The sequence below is a fragment of the Colletes latitarsis genome, chromosome 10 (genome assembly GCF_051014445.1).
Source record: "Colletes latitarsis isolate SP2378_abdomen chromosome 10, iyColLati1, whole genome shotgun sequence".
NCBI classification, from domain to species: domain Eukaryota; kingdom Metazoa; phylum Arthropoda; class Insecta; order Hymenoptera; family Colletidae; genus Colletes; species Colletes latitarsis.
Window position 1 is genome coordinate 19478572 of NC_135143.1, and position 17442 is coordinate 19496013.

Here is a 17442-nt window from a genome sequence, read left to right on the forward strand (position 1 = left end):
TTAGACAATAGTAAATTGCACAAATTAAAATTTGTTTCAAGACTTACTTTCGTACCCTAAAATTCATGAATCCTACTCAAATTTATTTCTCTCGACGTTTCAATTTGAGAATTAATTTCCGTTCCATAGATGTATGAAAAAAATTATTTTAGAAATAAATCTAAAATTCGTATTGGTTATTCGTGAGTATAAAATTTGCCCAAGAATGGATTCTAGCCATCGAGGGCGCGTCGCGAGGCGGAAGGGAGGACGAAGGAGTCGAGGTCGACGCAGTAGTCACCTCGTCTCTAGATGAAATGATTAAGAGTGATTCACAGCCCACTCGGGACAGATGGCGGTTGCTCTCCTAATGAGTTGTATGTAATTAATGGCTCGGGTATGCGTGTGTACGCGATGCGAGTCGCTCGGAAGCCTGGCGAGCCGAGACCGTGCGGAAATCTCGCGCCTCGTTCGGGATAAGGAGAACCAGTACCGATGTGCACGGTCAACTATTAATAATTGGAAGTATCGCGCGTATCACGACGCTTAACTACCGTGAAGCGCTACCTTTGCGGATTAATGGATACACGCGATCGCGGAAGTATGCGCCCTGCGTCGTTCTTCGATGCTCTTTTTGCGTCTGTACGTCGAACGTCGTTAAAGATGCTCAGTTTTTTTCCCCAGCGATGCTGGTCTCTCTACGCACGGGGCTAAGGTTTATATATGGCGTGTCTCCGAGTGCGTGGGAAGCGCCGCGAGGATAAGTTCGGGATCGGAGGATGATAAAACGTCCCGCACTCGCGTTCAACCAGAAGGCTCGCGCGAATTTTTATTTGAATTACAGATAATCAGCAACACGAACGTACGGCGATTTATTCGAATTTTGTAATTAAAATTTTAACAAACGATACGTGATATGATATTCTGAGTTTAACTTTTTATTAAACCACTGAAATTTGCTAATAGATTTATGGTCGATCAAAGATAAAATAAAAGTACAAGAATTATAAAGTAGAGAATGGATAGATTATGAATGTCAATAGTCAAAGATTCGTGACTCGTGTATTTCAGTGCTCCACATTTGTGTCAACTTTCGTTAAATTGGGGGTGTATATTATTACTGACACAACGTTACAGTCTGACATCAAAACAAACACTTCTAACAGCTGCTCCTATCATTACAATAAACGGTGACATGTGTAGCGATCGCGATAAATGCGAACACCTTGTGTACACGCTTTATTATGGCCTCTTGGATGATTAGGTGTTCCTTGGATTTACTGATAATCTTGTTTCGCATCTACATCTTGATAACCAACTATATCCGTTCGTGTTAAAAATTGCCACGCGATAAGATCTATAGTATATTGCAATCTTTCGAGGATAATATGATTTCAGAAAAATATTTTTCATTTAAAAAAATTATTCATGATAGCTAAAAATAATTTAATATTATTTGATTAATTCCAGATACGTTTACTTTCTGTTCTTTCTAATAGTTTTTCAATGTAAATTAATAGAGCATGAGGATGGAAAACATGTTCACTGGACGTGAATATAAATAACCGAGGTCGAATAAAACCTTTGTCATGCACGCAGACCAAGAAATCAAGAAATTAGATTGGCTGTAACTATATCATACTCTACCAAATTACGTGGATGTAAAGTAATCCTAGTTTCGACGAGGTCTTACGCCGTCTTCCTTTCAGCAACGTGCTCCATGCAAACTCAGGATCGTTTTACATCCACGTAATTTAGTAGAGGATGATACAGTCATATACAATTTAATGTCTCGACTTCTTGGTTTTCTTGTAAGATATACATTATTCAACTCCTAGCTATTATTGGACTTTCTTAGATCCTCGTGTTCTATTAACTCCTAAGTTCCTAGATTTTCTCGCTATCTTTGTTTGCATCTGATCAAGATCATATTTAATAATGATCTGAAAGTCAATGTCTTAACCAAGAACTGAACAAATTGTACTGTTTGAAATCTCAATATTAAGGAAAGAAGTAAATGTATAAAAGTTGCATAATTGTTGATCTTTTTAGGGCACAATTATGTACATTAATAAATGACTAACAACTTTATTATCTTAAAATTTACGAGGCCAAACGATGGATTTCTTTGAGGGACATTCTTTGTACACAGTTCCTTGCAGAAGTTTCCATGTGTCATGATCCTCTTTATATAGTAATTCATCGCGTCTCTTATCCTAATATGGTGTTTCTAAGACACTCATGGACTGGTATGATACACTACTTCGACAAATTTTACAAGGATAGGAAACATAGGAAGTAGAATCTATAATTTTCATCTATAGATTCTTAATCCTCCAACAGAAAAATAAATCTTGTTTTCATGTCTTTTTTACTATTTTCCTTTCCTATTTATTTGAAAGTTTCAAAGGATTAAGAATCGTTGGTCCCTTCCATGGTTCCCGATGATTTTGGGAAATCGGCGTAAAAGCGCAACTGCGAAGGCGCATTATCTTGCGGCGTTCGCGGACCGAACCAGCGACAATCGAATGTATAATTAATTCGAAACGCGAGGCGCGGCCGTGCTTAATGAACCCAGAGGTCAACGCGGCGCACTCGCTCGAAAATCAATTTTGACGCACCGTTGCTCCGTCGGTCCGAGCACACCACGTGTGGAACGGGTGCAGGAGGAGAGAGAAAGGGGGAGGGGGTGGTTTTTCATTTTCACCCGCGGCCCTCAAACGCTGCCCCGACCGCTCCCCGAAATATTTTCCATCGCTTCGATGGTACCGCGAAACTTCGGCCCGCGAGTCTTTGATCTTTCCATCGCAAATTACTTGCTCTTCCGAATACGAACCATTCCCATCTTCGCTGGGCCACGCTCGAACTATGCGCGTGTTTCGCAACGCAAAGTCTTTTGCTCCCGACTTCGATGTCGGATGCCTGATTATTTTCTGCACTGCTTCTGGAATAGCTCAACGATTTTAATAGAACGGACGAGCTCGGTCTTTAATCCTTTACGGGATCCAAACATTTTCCATAGTTTGTTTCAGCTATTTCCGTTCGTACCTCGTAGGATATTTCGAAATTATGGGACGAAACGAGGAATACAAATCCCGGATTGAATAAGAAATCGAAAAGTTCTTTGCAATTTTGCAAACCGAGTCTTCATTCTCGAGATATGGTGAAGTTTGCGTCCAGGTACGCGCCATTTTGATGTCCGGTCAGCTGATCGCGCGCCGCCATTTGCACAACTCGTGCACGGAGAGTTAGAGTTTGCTTAAATTAGTTACTCAAGGTAATATTCAGTTCCTGAACAGTGTTAGACGAATAGAGACACATCGATATACCTTTTTCGATCGATGCAATGTGTGCGAAAAACGCCCATGAAAACGTGACTATTAGATCCCCGCACACGGCATATCGAACCTTATAATCTCGTTACGAAAAGGGTTAAAGCGCTTCATAGAATTTTTCTCGAAATGAAGCACGTCCATTGAACGCGGCTATTGGCTCCTAAGCGTGTCTAGACTCAGTATCGACAATTAATAACCATTGATTCGACGCGTATCGGTCGCTTCATCTCCCGTACGGATACAGGGACGATCCCAGCAATTGGTTACTCTTGTCTGCAGCGAACCGTCGCGTCGTAAGGCTTAAAATGCATATCCCGTCGCTCTCAAACGTTCCATCGAACCACTCGTCGCCATATTCCTCTCGTGCATTCACGGGACGGATCCGTCGTTCTCCATAAAGCTCGTCAATTCCGCGTCTGCATCGTTGTTTCGGTCCGTGAATCACGATTTCCCGCCGGCAGTCGGAAAACTCGCGAGCCACGTAATTGACGTATAAAGTGTCTCGGTACTGGAGTATCCAAGAACGACGACGACGAGCTGGTTCGCGCACCCCGGAGCGTATAAAAGCGAAACGAAGTCGAGTCGACGCGGGAACGAGCAGAAGAAGCGACGGTGGCGAGAGGAGGAGTAGCCCAACCTCTAACCATAATCTAGCATTATGTCGAGTGGTCTCTACGGTCGCAAGAAGCGGTTGGAAACGAGTTTGTTCGTTTCGGCGGATTATCCTGCCTCCGCGTCTCGGGGTCTGTACAAAGAGCGCGAGCATATTTTCACGGTTGAAATTCACGTTCGAATCCACGGAGCGACGTTACGCCGGCTTACAGACGTGTATTCGTTTAATCTATTCAACGACCGGGAACCGTGAACGACGCAAACCGATGGAACAGCGAGAGAGACGCTTTAAAAGAAAAGGAAAACCAAACGGTAGAAAAATCGAAGAGTCGGATTCTTCGATCCCGGGGACAGTTCCTTCTCGTCTCGTGTCTTTCTGTCGGAGTTGGACTAAATTTTTTTGTAAAAGGGCGGTTATTTTAACGTCGGAACGAATATTTTTCATTTTTAACCCTTAAATGGGGCAGCTTTATTGGGGCTAGGTGTTTATTTTTAACGAAGAGATGATTATTTTGGCGGTACTAAAAATATTTTTCATTATTAACTCTTAAATGATGCGGCTTTCATTAGGGTGGATGAGTATTTTATTTTCTACAAATAATAATCTTATGTTATAAGGGTTTTATACACTGAAAAGACAAGGATTTTAATGTAAATAGAATTCGCAGTTTTTGAGTCGCTTTTATTTTATTTATAATTTTGTGTTCTAGTCAGTACTTTTTATTTTTAAAGACTTGAACATATATGTATATTATATAAATTCGTTGAAAAATTGAACAAAGAATAATATACAATTAAATTTAACATGTAAATTAGCAAAGAAACTGAAGTTCTACCCTCCGGGGCTTTAGCAAACTTTGTTCACAAGTGACAAATAAAAACTGTAGATTCGTCCGTAAATTAGAGTTCACTTTTTACCATTGGCGTCTAGAGGAACGAGTGAAATCCAGTTTACGAACGAATCTAAAATTTTTATTCGTTATTCATGAATAAAATTTGTCCCGACGAAAGGCGTCCGGTGGCTGCTCAGATTCTTGCGTTGCGAAGAGTTAATAAATTCCCAAACGGAGATCGGTTCGTAGGGTTTCCTGACCCGAGTACGTGTGCCCACAGCTGTCAGTCGCAAATAACTGCCGCTGCCCTCGGTGTGGCTTCGGTCGAGCGTGGTCCGTCATGGCCATCTCCCGCCATTTCACGAATATCGAATTCCTTCGGGCAATTTTTGAATGATATTTGATAGCAGGGAATTCGTACGAGTGCTCGCCGGGTATTCCACGCGCGGATGTATGAGCTCCCTCGAATAAGTTGCTCGTTTCCACGGAATATTACGAGCACCGCGGTAATAAACGATCCTCGACGAAGACGCTAAAAAACGTGATTGAGTTTCATACGGTAGCTGACGATCGAGATTATGTTACCTTCCTTCATCCCTGTTCTGAACCGATACGTTTCGAATACGAGGGAAATCTAGTTTCGATGCGTTCCGACGCTGCCTGGTTCGATTCTGTTGCGTTTCAGGGAATCCTAAAACTCGTATAGGGCTGAATTCGATCGAAGCACATTTCTAAAACGCGACATTCGATGATTGATGATTTAACAGGTCAAAACGAACCAGTGGCAACTTTGAAAGATACGAGCTAAATTTTTAGACTACGTTTTACACCTGAAAGAACCAAGTGAGTTATTATATGACAGAAACTTAAAATTAAATTACCATCCCATGTGTTTTGGAAATTCAGGAAAATTTCTTTTAGCGCATTATTAGTTATAATAGCGAAATAAGAATTTTCTGAATTTTTATCGTCATCGAATTTTATTGTTTTTGGATGTGCACTATTTCTACAATATTATTTTATCAGTGTATCGTAATTTTATGGTTATCTAGACACTGGAGAACAATTTATGAAACTAAACTGAAATCAAACTCTAGAGGGAGTCATTGCAATATTTCACGAATTGTATTCTACAGTTAAAATATTCTAGAAAAAAATTATTTCTGTGTTATTTATACATCCGTGAACTTAAACTGAAAAATGAGTGGTTGCTACTGCAAGTTTAGTGGATGGTCCTTTTAAGAAAATATCCATGCGTTAATCTTGGAAGATTTTCTCAGCGAACTTTGCACGGAGATTATTTTTTTCTCAGGTTCCCATTCAGTGACATCATGGAATAAGGTGTTAAATTAAATCACGTGTCTTCTTTTTCTTACGATCAATTCCGTTCTAATTTCTTTTTACTTTTCGTAGCCGACGTTGCACGGCAACCAAGGCAACTCACGCTCGCCCGCTTACACTTGCGCATACATAAATTTTAAACATTAAATAATTTTGCATTTTCCTTTATATTATGTATGCACATAATTTAATGTGAATCTGATAGTAGAAGTGTGATATTTTATGTTCTTTAAGCAAAAATATAACTTGTGATCAGGGTTGGATTATGGTTTCTGTGGCCCGGGGCTGAGGAACGATTAGAGGTTCCCCTGATAAGGAAAGTGAGGGTGTCCAGATTTATAAATAATTTTAGAAGAGACAGCATTAGCTTTAAAAATGTCGAAAATGCTACAATTTTTTAAAATAAGAAATTAAGATTATAAATGTATTCTTTTACAAGGAAATTGAACAATTTTTTTGAACATTTTATCCGTTAAAAAGAAAGCTCATTTTTCGAGCAAACTTTAGAAATCGTCGTTTGAAAACAAAAATAGTATCAAACCGAATTTATCTTCAAATTGTATTATCCTTTCTTTTACTTTAGTATTTAAGATAATTTTTATTGTATAATTTCGAACGTTACATTATCGCAGATTATTTTCTCTTTTCTAGAATTTATATTTCTCCTGAAGAGGTCTGCAATCAACGGCCAAAACGTTGAGGTAAATAAATTTATTCTCACGTAATTAAAGTTAGCTCTTTACGTCCATATAAAATCCACCCTTCGTGCGATCAAGTTACTAGAATATTTAGAGCAAAGAATGTAACGTAATATAAAGACTAATTGACATCAAAATTTCTAATTATATGACGTGTGTAATAAGTCAAAAGAAACCATCAAAATATAATAATACTCCTTGTATAACACGATAAATAATTTGATACCTAAGAAATTCTCTGTTGAGCGAATTCGTGTTATACGAAATTAAGAAATATTATAAAATATAGAGTTAGGTTCATTATCAATATTAACAAATTGTTCCTTTCTTGCAAATTATTATTGTTTTAACTTTTTTTACAGCATCCTAATTTCTGTGTTCTGCTTTCTCTTTTGTTCCCTTTTTTTTTTAAAACAAATTTGCATAAATTTCATAAATAATGACAAAATGTATTAATTATTTTGAAGAACATATTTCGTCTGACTGTTATAATATTTATAACAAACATTTCTTTATAACATTGGCTTAATACCGAGGAACCCTTCAAACAAATATTATATTTTGGTAGCTTAAATTGACTGATTATATACAGGGTGTTCGGCCACTACTAGGAAAAATTTTAATAGAGGAATCTAGAGGCCAAAATAAGACGAAAATCAAAAATTCCAATTTGTTGATGGATGCTTCGTTAAAATATTATTAACAATTAAATTCAAAAATTTCAAATCGTTCTGGAAAAATTATTTTCGGTTGCGGGGGTTGATTACAATCATTTTTGGTAAATAGACATACCCCGAAATCTTGCGCATTTTCGAGAAAAAAATTCAGTATGGTTGGAACTTTAAACGTTAATAACTGTTTAACGAAGCCTTCATCAACAAATTGGTATTCTTGATTTTCATCTTATTTTGGCCTCTAGAATTCCCCATTAAAATTTTTCCCAGGGGTGGCCGAATACTCTGTATGTCTTGTATAATGTTTTAATAATTAGCATAAATTGAATAGTGAGAAAGGGTTTGGTGTTTTGCAACGTTTCAGTTGTGTTTGTCCATATTGCGGTCTTAAGAAACATTCGAAACTTCTCCCATTTAAAACGTACGCGTCCCCCAAACAACACGGATTGCAGCGCACGTTCATTTGAAACGGACTGTTAACCAAACCGCTTAACGCACTTCCAAGAGCACGCCCTAAAGCAGGGAAAGTGCCTTTAAGGGTACGTGCCTCGGTCGGAGATAGCCGATTCGTCATGCTTCTATCGTAAACATGTGCACCCGATAAAGCTGTCGTCCAACAGGCAACTAGAGAAACCACTTCTCACGACTCCAGCCATCCGCAGAATTCACGAACAGAATTCACAATATTCCCTTCTAATACCTCAGTAGAATGTAAAAGTGAAAACGTAAAATCAGGATTACAAATTATAATTAAATTATAAGTCCGAGTATCAATTCTGTTTTGTTCTGCGCGTATTTCTGTATTATATATTGTTTATCTATGAGCACTGTTCTCTATCTCAGCCGTAAAAATATCATTATATTTTCTCATATACTAGTTTCTAGAATTCTCGTGTTTATTCAATGTACTTTTCATATGTTTTACAAATGTCGAACATAGTTTTATATATCAACTGTAACCTAATTAAAATCTGGTTTATATCTCATTACCATTTTTCACAAATGTTGCAATAAAATATTTCAAAAATTAATATTCTCTTTTCTCAGGAAATTTCTTTTTGATATTTTATTTTCTATTTTAACAAGAGGACACAAATGTTAAGGATCGAGAACGTTTATTAACACTCTGTTACATCATTCTCATCGAAAAATAAAAATGGTTCGTCTCGCAGAGGGTTAAAATAAAATAGCTGCGTATATTTTCGATCAATCGAGGCGAATTTTCCAAGTTGGCCGATGCGTTATCGTGGACGTGGACAAAAACAACCGAGGCTTTCCCTCCCCGCGATTAGTTGCGTCTCGACGCGGACAATGACACGCGTGGTCCGCTCGAAACTCGCGACAGAAAGAGAGGAGACGCGTAGGGGTGGAACGGGAGCAACGAGTGGTCCTTTACCCCCTTTTTTTTTAGCGCGTGAATTTTAAACTAAGGCCGGACGCGTAAACGGGAAAGCCTCGCCTTTGAACGAGGGCGACTGCGAGCGTTTTTCGCCCCCGAGAAAAACGAGCGCGGAAAACGTTTCCCTGGCGAGATCCGTGTCCGGCCGTGCAGCCGTTGCATAAATATGAGGGAAGTGCGCGAGGAACCGGAGCACGCGGCGACATGAAAATGCGATGAAGGCTTCGCCGATGACAGAGAAGCGAGAGGATCCTCTCCCCGCACGACCGCGAGAAAAAGGGAATGCGGGAACCGTGAACTCGAATTTATCATCCCCTCCGTACCCCGTGGCCCAGGACTCCGCGAATTTTGCCGGGCGATGCGAAAAATTGAAGCTCGTCGGCCAAGAAACCTTACTTTCCTCGGAAATTTTACGAAAATTTTTGCCAATTCTGAACGATAATCGCTCAACGATCGAGAGGAGGCAGAAAAAGGGGGGATGAAAAGTCGATAGAGGGAGGACTTAATTTCTAGTGGAAGACTAGTTTATTGTAGACTCAGTGGCTCCGAAATAGAACAATTTTAACGCTAGATTCGTTGCACATATTTTTACGTCCGTTGTGTGGTCAGTTGCATTGAAATGCAGCTTTCATATCATTACCGTAAATTGTTAACAAATAAATGGTCATTTGGTAAATTCTTACGTGGGTTTGAATATTAGGTACAGAAATCTATAAAGTTTTATTTAAGTAATATTTGTTACACCTGTTGGATATTTCAAATCTTTTTACGATTTTCTATTGGAATATTAGCTCTTCGACGTCGTCCGTGCTGGTCTCGTTTGATTCAGCGAACGAGAGCAGTGTGTACAGTAAAATGAAAACATATGAAGTGCTCCAGACATCTGGAAATGAATTCCGACTCACTGTGCTGAACTTTCAGCCCCATTTCCTGGTTCCTTTTTCCCCCGTTCGCGGGACGATTATCTGTCGGGGGAAATTAACCCACATTCTTGTCAATTTCTATTTTCCACGGCGCAAATTTCGAATTTTGCTCAAAATGTCTTAATACTTGCACGGCTATCGTTAAAATAGGTCTTTTGGAACCATATCTTACATTTTACAATACTTATATGTTTAGACTTCTAACTAAATAATATAGAATATTTGTTTTACCCACTTGTTAGAAGACACAATGATTCTAATTTTGTCCTAAATATTTTTGAGTTTTATTAAGAGGATATACATATACATTATTGGACCCTTCCTCTTAAAATACCAATGAAATATAAACAGTCACAGAGTGCATAATACCAGAAATATTAACGTTTTGGAGAATGGGGGAAAAGAATGAGTGAAATATAAGTGTTATTTAGGTCGAAATAGACCCATAGTACTGAAATATTTCAAGCATTCGATAATCTTAAAAATAAATTTATTATAGATTAGTTTACAATTTCTCTAAAAATAATATATTGCCAACATAAACATAAAACTTCCATTTTAATCACCATTCTAGATCGCTATTAAGATCCTTCCAATTTTAAAATGCGATCTAAAGACTCCAGGCGTGAAATACTCCCCACTAACAAACGCGTCCAAGCACACTTTTAACGCGTAAAGCTTGATGATTCGCAAGATAAAATAAATTGAAATTTTTTGTAAATACATAATTCTCCAGGAGGAATGGAATCGAATCATTTTTGCCAACGAATTCGAGCAGCGAATGCGCGTCGTCGCCGCAGTCTCCGAACAATCGAACCGTGGCTCGCTTCGTGTTCGCGAACAATTACGGCGTATAAAATCTAGGATTGTGGTTCACGGCGAGGATCGTTGCATAAATATGAGGGCGCTGGGCGAGAAGCGGAACACCCGAAGACATGAAAATGCAATGAAGACACGACACGGCGCGGCGCGAAAATAAAGGAGAGAACCCGGGGAGAAGTAACCTCGAACTCGTTGTCTCGCGACGGGGAAGGAAGCTCCGCGAGAATTTTGGCGAGACGTACTCGTAGACGGTGGTCGCGGCGCCCCAGAAACAACGGAGACGCCGGATCAACGAAGAAAGAAACTGATGAACGGAAAAGACATCGAGCGAAAAGAACGAACAAACGGGCCGCTGTCCGACCGGCGCGAAATTATTTTAATTTCACGGGTCCGCGTTCAATGGCCGTTTCTCCGCGAGCTATTCTTCTCGTAATTGCAGTTTTAATCTCTCCGGGCAGACCGGAAAACCCAGTTACTTCACCGTTGCTGCGTCATTCGGTCTTCTTCCGAGTCTTTCTTCTCGGACGGATTTTTCTTCGCGAGTAGAAAACGTCGCGAGACCGCTTTTCGCCCCCGCCCACCACCCACCGAGTAATCGACGAACGTCCAATAGGGAAATTGCTTCCGGGCCGGGGGATCAATTACGAACTATCTCTCGAATCTTCAAAGTCCTCTGGACCGAAATTTCTTTCGTTCCCCCCTTCCGCGGAATCGCTGCGCCCATTTTCGCCGATTGTGCTCCAAAATCCCGTCTCTATGGAATTCTCGAGGTCCTTCCATCCCCTCCCCCCTTTTTGCGAGAAAACAATTTTCGTGCGAGTTTTAGCTAGCCAGTCGCGAATTTTAATATCGTTGGAAAAGGTGGTCGTCGCTGGTAGAATAGTAAAGTGTACTAGGTTACTTTTGGTTTTAAATAATTTATGAATAATGTAAAAGTGAGATATTAAATTTTATATGGGAACGTATTTTAATTTTTAAATATTTCAGCGATTGGTTATGAGAAATTTCCGTAATCCGAAATTAAATCGCGGCAGTTGTACCCTTATTTTCCTCGCAAATAATTATTTTTCCACGATCGTCGCAATTTTAAAGAATACGTAAAATCTTCAGGGTATCGAAATATCTCGGAACGTTCAAATGCTAAAAAATACATTCGGAGAATATCAAGAAACAGGAGAAATTTCCAGGCAAATGCAATCACCGGTTCCAACGACTTTCATTTACAAGAGCCCCCGCGGAGGTCTCGTAGGTCGTAGGTGAATCGCGGTTTCTTTCTCGGTTCGTGGTTGGTTCGTAGTGCAGCGTCGCGTGAAAGGGACGGTGAAAAGAGGCACGACTGGAGTCGGTCGACCAAAAGAAAAAATGTTTCCCGAAACGCTCGAAAAAAATCCCCTTCTGCCAAGGGGCAACCCCGTCGTCCCGGACCGTGCAAATCGCTAAATGGGGAAATATCATTTTCTCGCTCAAATATTTGAGCATCCCCCTCTTTGCTCTGAGCACCGGGCGCCGCCCTTTCGCTACGGCGCTTTTCGACCTTCCTGCCTTTTTTCGGAGCGCTGCACGCGTGCTGCATCAACGAAGATTGTGCGAGCCGCGGAGAGGAGAGGAAAGCGTGGAGCAAAAGTGTGACAGAGACAGAGAACAGGGAGGAGGATAGAGAGCGAGAGGAAGAGAGATTGGGCCTGCACTTTAGCCCGATTAAATAGTACGGTCCTGGACGGGTAGCTGGTAATTACGCAAAGTGGTCGGTGGTCCCTGGTTACTTCGCGTTTTCCGGCCTCTGCTTTCCATCTCCTTTCCTTTCCCCCCGGTGCTCCTCCTTGCTTCCTCTTACTTAGTCCTCGTGATTTCGCGCCGAGGAAAAACGAAATTTACAAGTTTCGTCTCTGTTTCTTGAGCGGGCGCTGTCACTCCGTTAGAGCACCCAGAGCTCGTTTGCATGGAACATTTGATAGTTGATAACCAATCGAGTCATACGATATTATGAAAAAGGCATTGTTTCTCAAAGAAAGATTTTTCCTGAGAATTTTAACTAATATTGGATACAAGAATACAACTAAAATAAAATTGCGTACGATATAAATTACGTTTCACAGGAGAGATCTGCACTTCATTTTGTATATTACGTTTCTTTTTTCATAAATTATTATTAATATCTTTCAGTCAAAATTTTTGTACCGACAACAACGACGATTGAATTTTAAACAGAATCTGAATATATTTCATATCGTAATTACTCGCTTTATTATTACATAAAGTTTTGAATAAATGGGTCAATCGATATTTATGCGACCAGAGATTAAATGTTGGATTGAACAAAATTTTCTGATAACGTACCAGTGTCCCATAAGCGTAAGAATCTCGTCCCCAGTGAAAAGGAAGCTTTATCCTCGCAGGTGTCGCGAGCACGGACATAGTAAAAACCTGACCATATGCTTGACCATTCTCCGTTGCATTTTTCCGAATCAGTTTATGCCCTTTTCCCGGAGCATAAATTTCCATATTTTACGGTTTTCAGTACATCAGAAGTCCGGTTAATTACGAGCGGTCTGTCGTCGTATCGATGATTATTTATATCTCGTAGTCAGGACGTTTATTGCGCGGTCGGCGTCGTCGACGGCTGCCCCAAGGGTGCTGCGCAACTTAATGGTGTCCCACGATGAAAGGAAAAAAGGTATTTTATGATTTACATGTCAATCACGACACCATTACGGAGCAAGAAGCCGGCGAATAATCTAGAGAAGTCCATTGAATATTTATTAGGTCAAGAAACTTGTTCTCTTCGATAGTAATTTATGAAAAGTACGCTCTGCGTTCGGACGATCGTCCACTTTCTCCGCCGGTTTGGCCTCGCTGAACGAAACCGACACTTGCGTCCCCTAAATCGAAGGATCTGAGATAATTAGTGATCGTTAGGTGAACGAATTCTTTTGAATATTATTCGAAATTAGAAATTCAAATTATAATAATCTCGAAGCCTCGATGGCTCTAAAGTCAAACAGTTAGATTTGTATCTGTTCGTAATATTTTATTCCATAATTGAAATTTTTAAATTAAACTTCGAAAGTAAATAGAATATGTATTTATGCCGACAGACTTCACCCTAATATTAATTTTTGTTGATGCAACGTTAACCATCTTTGACAATTAACCGTTTAGAAATTAATCCTTTGTTTTTTCTATAAGATAGAATTACGAATTTCACTCGTAATTCGAAGTTCATTCGAGAGACTTGAATTTAAAAAATAATGTTAACCATTTCGGCTGCATAAAACTGCAAACCTCTCGAATCGGATGTATTCTATGAATAACTAACCGCGCAATGCATTGCCTTCTCTCGTCCCGCAAGGCGATTTCAACGATAAGCGTGGAATCGGTTGGAACAAAAAAAGACAAAACTTCCCTTTGTTCGTTCCTCGATAAGTTCCCTCCCATTTCCTCTTCGGGGGGAAACGACGTCGTTAAAAATGAAAAAGTACGAGATATCGATCGATCGGTGGCAAGAAGGCTCCCGTACCGCGGGCGCGAAATTGATTTGATTACGCGGCTTCCTGTTTCTTTTGGACGATTCGCGTGGACAGGATGCAAGGAGCGTCGATTCTGGCAGACTTGGAACTCGGGCCCCGGCGTTTCCCCCGAGCCTGGGCCTCGATTACGGGCCCGGACGCCACCGAAGATGCGTGATTCCATTTGCCAGTTACAAATCGAAACCGCAACTCCGCGGACTGCAGCTACGGGCACGAATTACCCGTCGATCGAATCGCTGGAATACGAGTCGCATCTCAAGGCGTCATAATCGCCCTGATACCTTCGAATGCGAGTCCTTTGGACTTCTTCATACCCAGATCCTGCTACTCTTCGAATCAGAATGCCTGCAATCAGTGGCGTACCATGAAAAAATCAAAAGGGGTCACGCAAGTTGGCAAAATTCAGAAAGAGATTCGGCAAAACTAATAAAAAATACAGGGTATCTAAAACGATTAAGACCAAACTTATACTACGTGTTACTGGGGTCAAATAGACGAAAATGGGTTTTGCAAACTTATATCCGAAAATGATTTATTAAAAAGGCTTCGTCGCATCTGAGTTTTTCCAAATTGAAATTGAGGAATTTTGTATACTAAACTGACAAATCTAGTTTCACTTTGAGTCATTGATCACGGTCCTTCTGCAAAAATTAACTTGGAATTAACGTAATGATTACTCTTTTCCGTACTGAAGATTATTTGAAATTTATGTTACTATTATTGTGTTTGCCTCAGAATTCGTGCATTCTTTTAATGAAGGAGAGCGTAGCCAGGTGCCGGAGACTTTTAGTACGCTACTGGGAGCATTCCATTCCCCGGGAGCAAAAAGGAAATTCTCCGGTGAGCTACTTTGTAATCTTGTAAGGACAATCGTGTTCCCATCGAACGAAAATTGGCGCGGTTTTCAACCCGTCGAGGTTATCTCGTTCAATGTTGCGCGTTTAATGACAGGTTTTCACCCGGAGCAGATTACGATCGTCGGCGTGGCGAGCTCGAAATTTTTCCAACATTCGGGGCGAACGATCTTCGCGAATCTCTTCCACCGCGTCTCTATTTTTCTCTTGCAGCGTGTAATCGGCTTCGGCTAAAGCCCATTACACCAGATGGTTTTGTCACGCCAGTGGCACTGCCCCGAAAATTAATAACCCTGCTACGCTCTCGACGGGCAGCATACGCTCTCTTCTTTCGTGTCCCTTTCCTCCGGGTTCGTCAACCCTTTTTCTCTCCAGCCCGTTCTCTTTGTGGCTCGAAACAACTTCGCCGAATTATTTGTTCGACACGATTCGATACGCGCGTTTCTGTCCGTATCTTATCTCCGATCTAACGTCGCTCCCTCGACGAGTAACAAGGGTGCTGAACGAGGAAGGAACACGCGGGGGGATAAGACTGTTTCATTAGAGGCGCGAGACACGAAACGCTGCGCTTTATGCGCTTTATCGAAACCGGTTGATCGTTTTCTTTCTTTGTTTGCACCCCCAGTGAACGTCCAGGACATCGTTTAGACCCTCGAGTTTTTAGATTCCTTGAAAGATTTGAATTACTCCGTCTGTTTTGATTCAGCAATTGGTTCTTTTGACGGGTGGAGGTCGATCGATCTCGCGAGTAACGATAGAAATATGTAGGCTCCTTAAAAAAGATATTTATGTCTTTGGAGTATGGAGATAAAATGACTTTGATGTTTCTTCTGTTCGTCGAAAGCAACGGAAATACTTGAAGTGGTCGAGAATTCGATTTTCTACATTTTAGGTCGTCCACTATTACGGTATAGCGATAAAACTATGTAGTTTCGTTTAAAATAATATTGAAGAATACGACACACGTTAGTGAACTAAATGTAATTCGTAATATAAATTTTACATGTGATTCGTAAGTTGAACATTTCCATTTCTCTCAACTTGGGGAATTCTCTTTAGAGCCAGTAAAGCGTACAAACATTCAAAACACTATACAAGCTAAGCTGCTAGAAGAAGAACATGCCAACCCCGGAACGATGTTCATCTTACGACATTTGTATATTTCTTCCGGATAGGTAATTTGGATTAAGTCTGCAACGACGAGTTACTCGAGACATCTTCTATTTTGTCAATTTTTAAATTATTATATGAGACATTACAAGTCGAGAATTGTAGAATAGATGCAAGTAAATTATTATTCCTAGGTATAACAGTGGATTGTAGTACATGCTATTACAGATAGTGATATGCAAATACATTTTCAATTTAATATTGCGACGTTAGGGTGTCTTTCATGTTGTAGACTTACCACTATACCATTAGTCAAGTAAAGTAGTCAGTGACATTTATTGTGCGATTATTCATACGACGATTACCATAACCCATATGTCTTCAGCTACGATAGTCAAATACAACCCTCTATATCAAACGCAGGGCGAATTTTCTTTCCATTTACTCCATAAATAATCGTTCAATCGTGCCGAAGAAACATATTGCTCTCTGTCGTTTATTTATGTTTTTGCCCATAGCACCGTGTAATTCTGAAGTCACGTGCCCTTGTACACCTATATTTTCAAAATAAAATTTCATCTTCTCGCTACTGTGCGCCATTGTGAAGAAAATAACATAGCCACTATACGATTTCTTTAATTGAAAGACTTTTATTAAAAATCCCGTTATTAACGTTTTGTCATTGTCTTTCAAAAAAATAAATTAGATTATAGAGAATTGATTACGATTCTTAGCGGTTCGATTTTAAATAATTTGCATTCGTAAGCAATTAGAAGACTTCCCCTGTTAGCGAACGGCTTCAGGAATGAGGGGTTGATTAAAACACGATACGATCTTGAAGTCCGGAAGCGGAATAAACGTTCTCCAAGCTTGGACAAATTTTCCTCCGCGTCGAATTGAACAAAACAGATTTCTGGTGGGGATTGTGGTATTTTCTTCCGTGAAAAGCGTGAAGCGGGGTGAAATTGTGCAATGGATGCAATTATATTGTTTCGAAGGGAGGAATAAGTTGATTTATGCCCTATTTATGCCTTAAGTTAAACCACGAAACCTCGTACAAAGTACGTATTCCAATGTTTGAATTAGTTTGACGATGTCGTACCTCCTCGTGAATATTTTTTAAAGACAATGTATAGAGCAAAAAGGCACAAATGGGTTAGAAACTCGAAACGCGTCGCTAGATGGTTTGAAAGGAAGAATTCGACGGGCTGAGCGGATCGCGAGCGAAAAAAGGCCCGGTAAAATCGATCGTTGAGTGTTTGCGAGAGCATGAACGTGTGAGAGGAGTTAATGCAACTGCGCTGCCGCCGTTGCTGGCCGTAATGCAGTTCTGCT

General features: G+C 40.2%; 1 protein-coding gene across 8 annotated transcripts in view; it reads left to right on the top strand.

The window, feature by feature from the left end:
- LOC143347259 (latrophilin Cirl) overlaps positions 1–17442 on the top strand; it is a 610528-nt gene that overhangs the window by 201549 nt on the left and 391537 nt on the right. Inside the window, exon 2 of one of the 8 annotated variants that reach the window (XM_076776305.1) lies at positions 6752–6801. The exons of the other annotated variants lie outside the window; for them this stretch is intronic. The gene's annotated coding sequence lies outside the window, so the exon portion shown is untranslated. The remainder of the gene's footprint in view (positions 1–6751; positions 6802–17442) is intronic. 8 annotated transcript variants of the gene reach the window in all.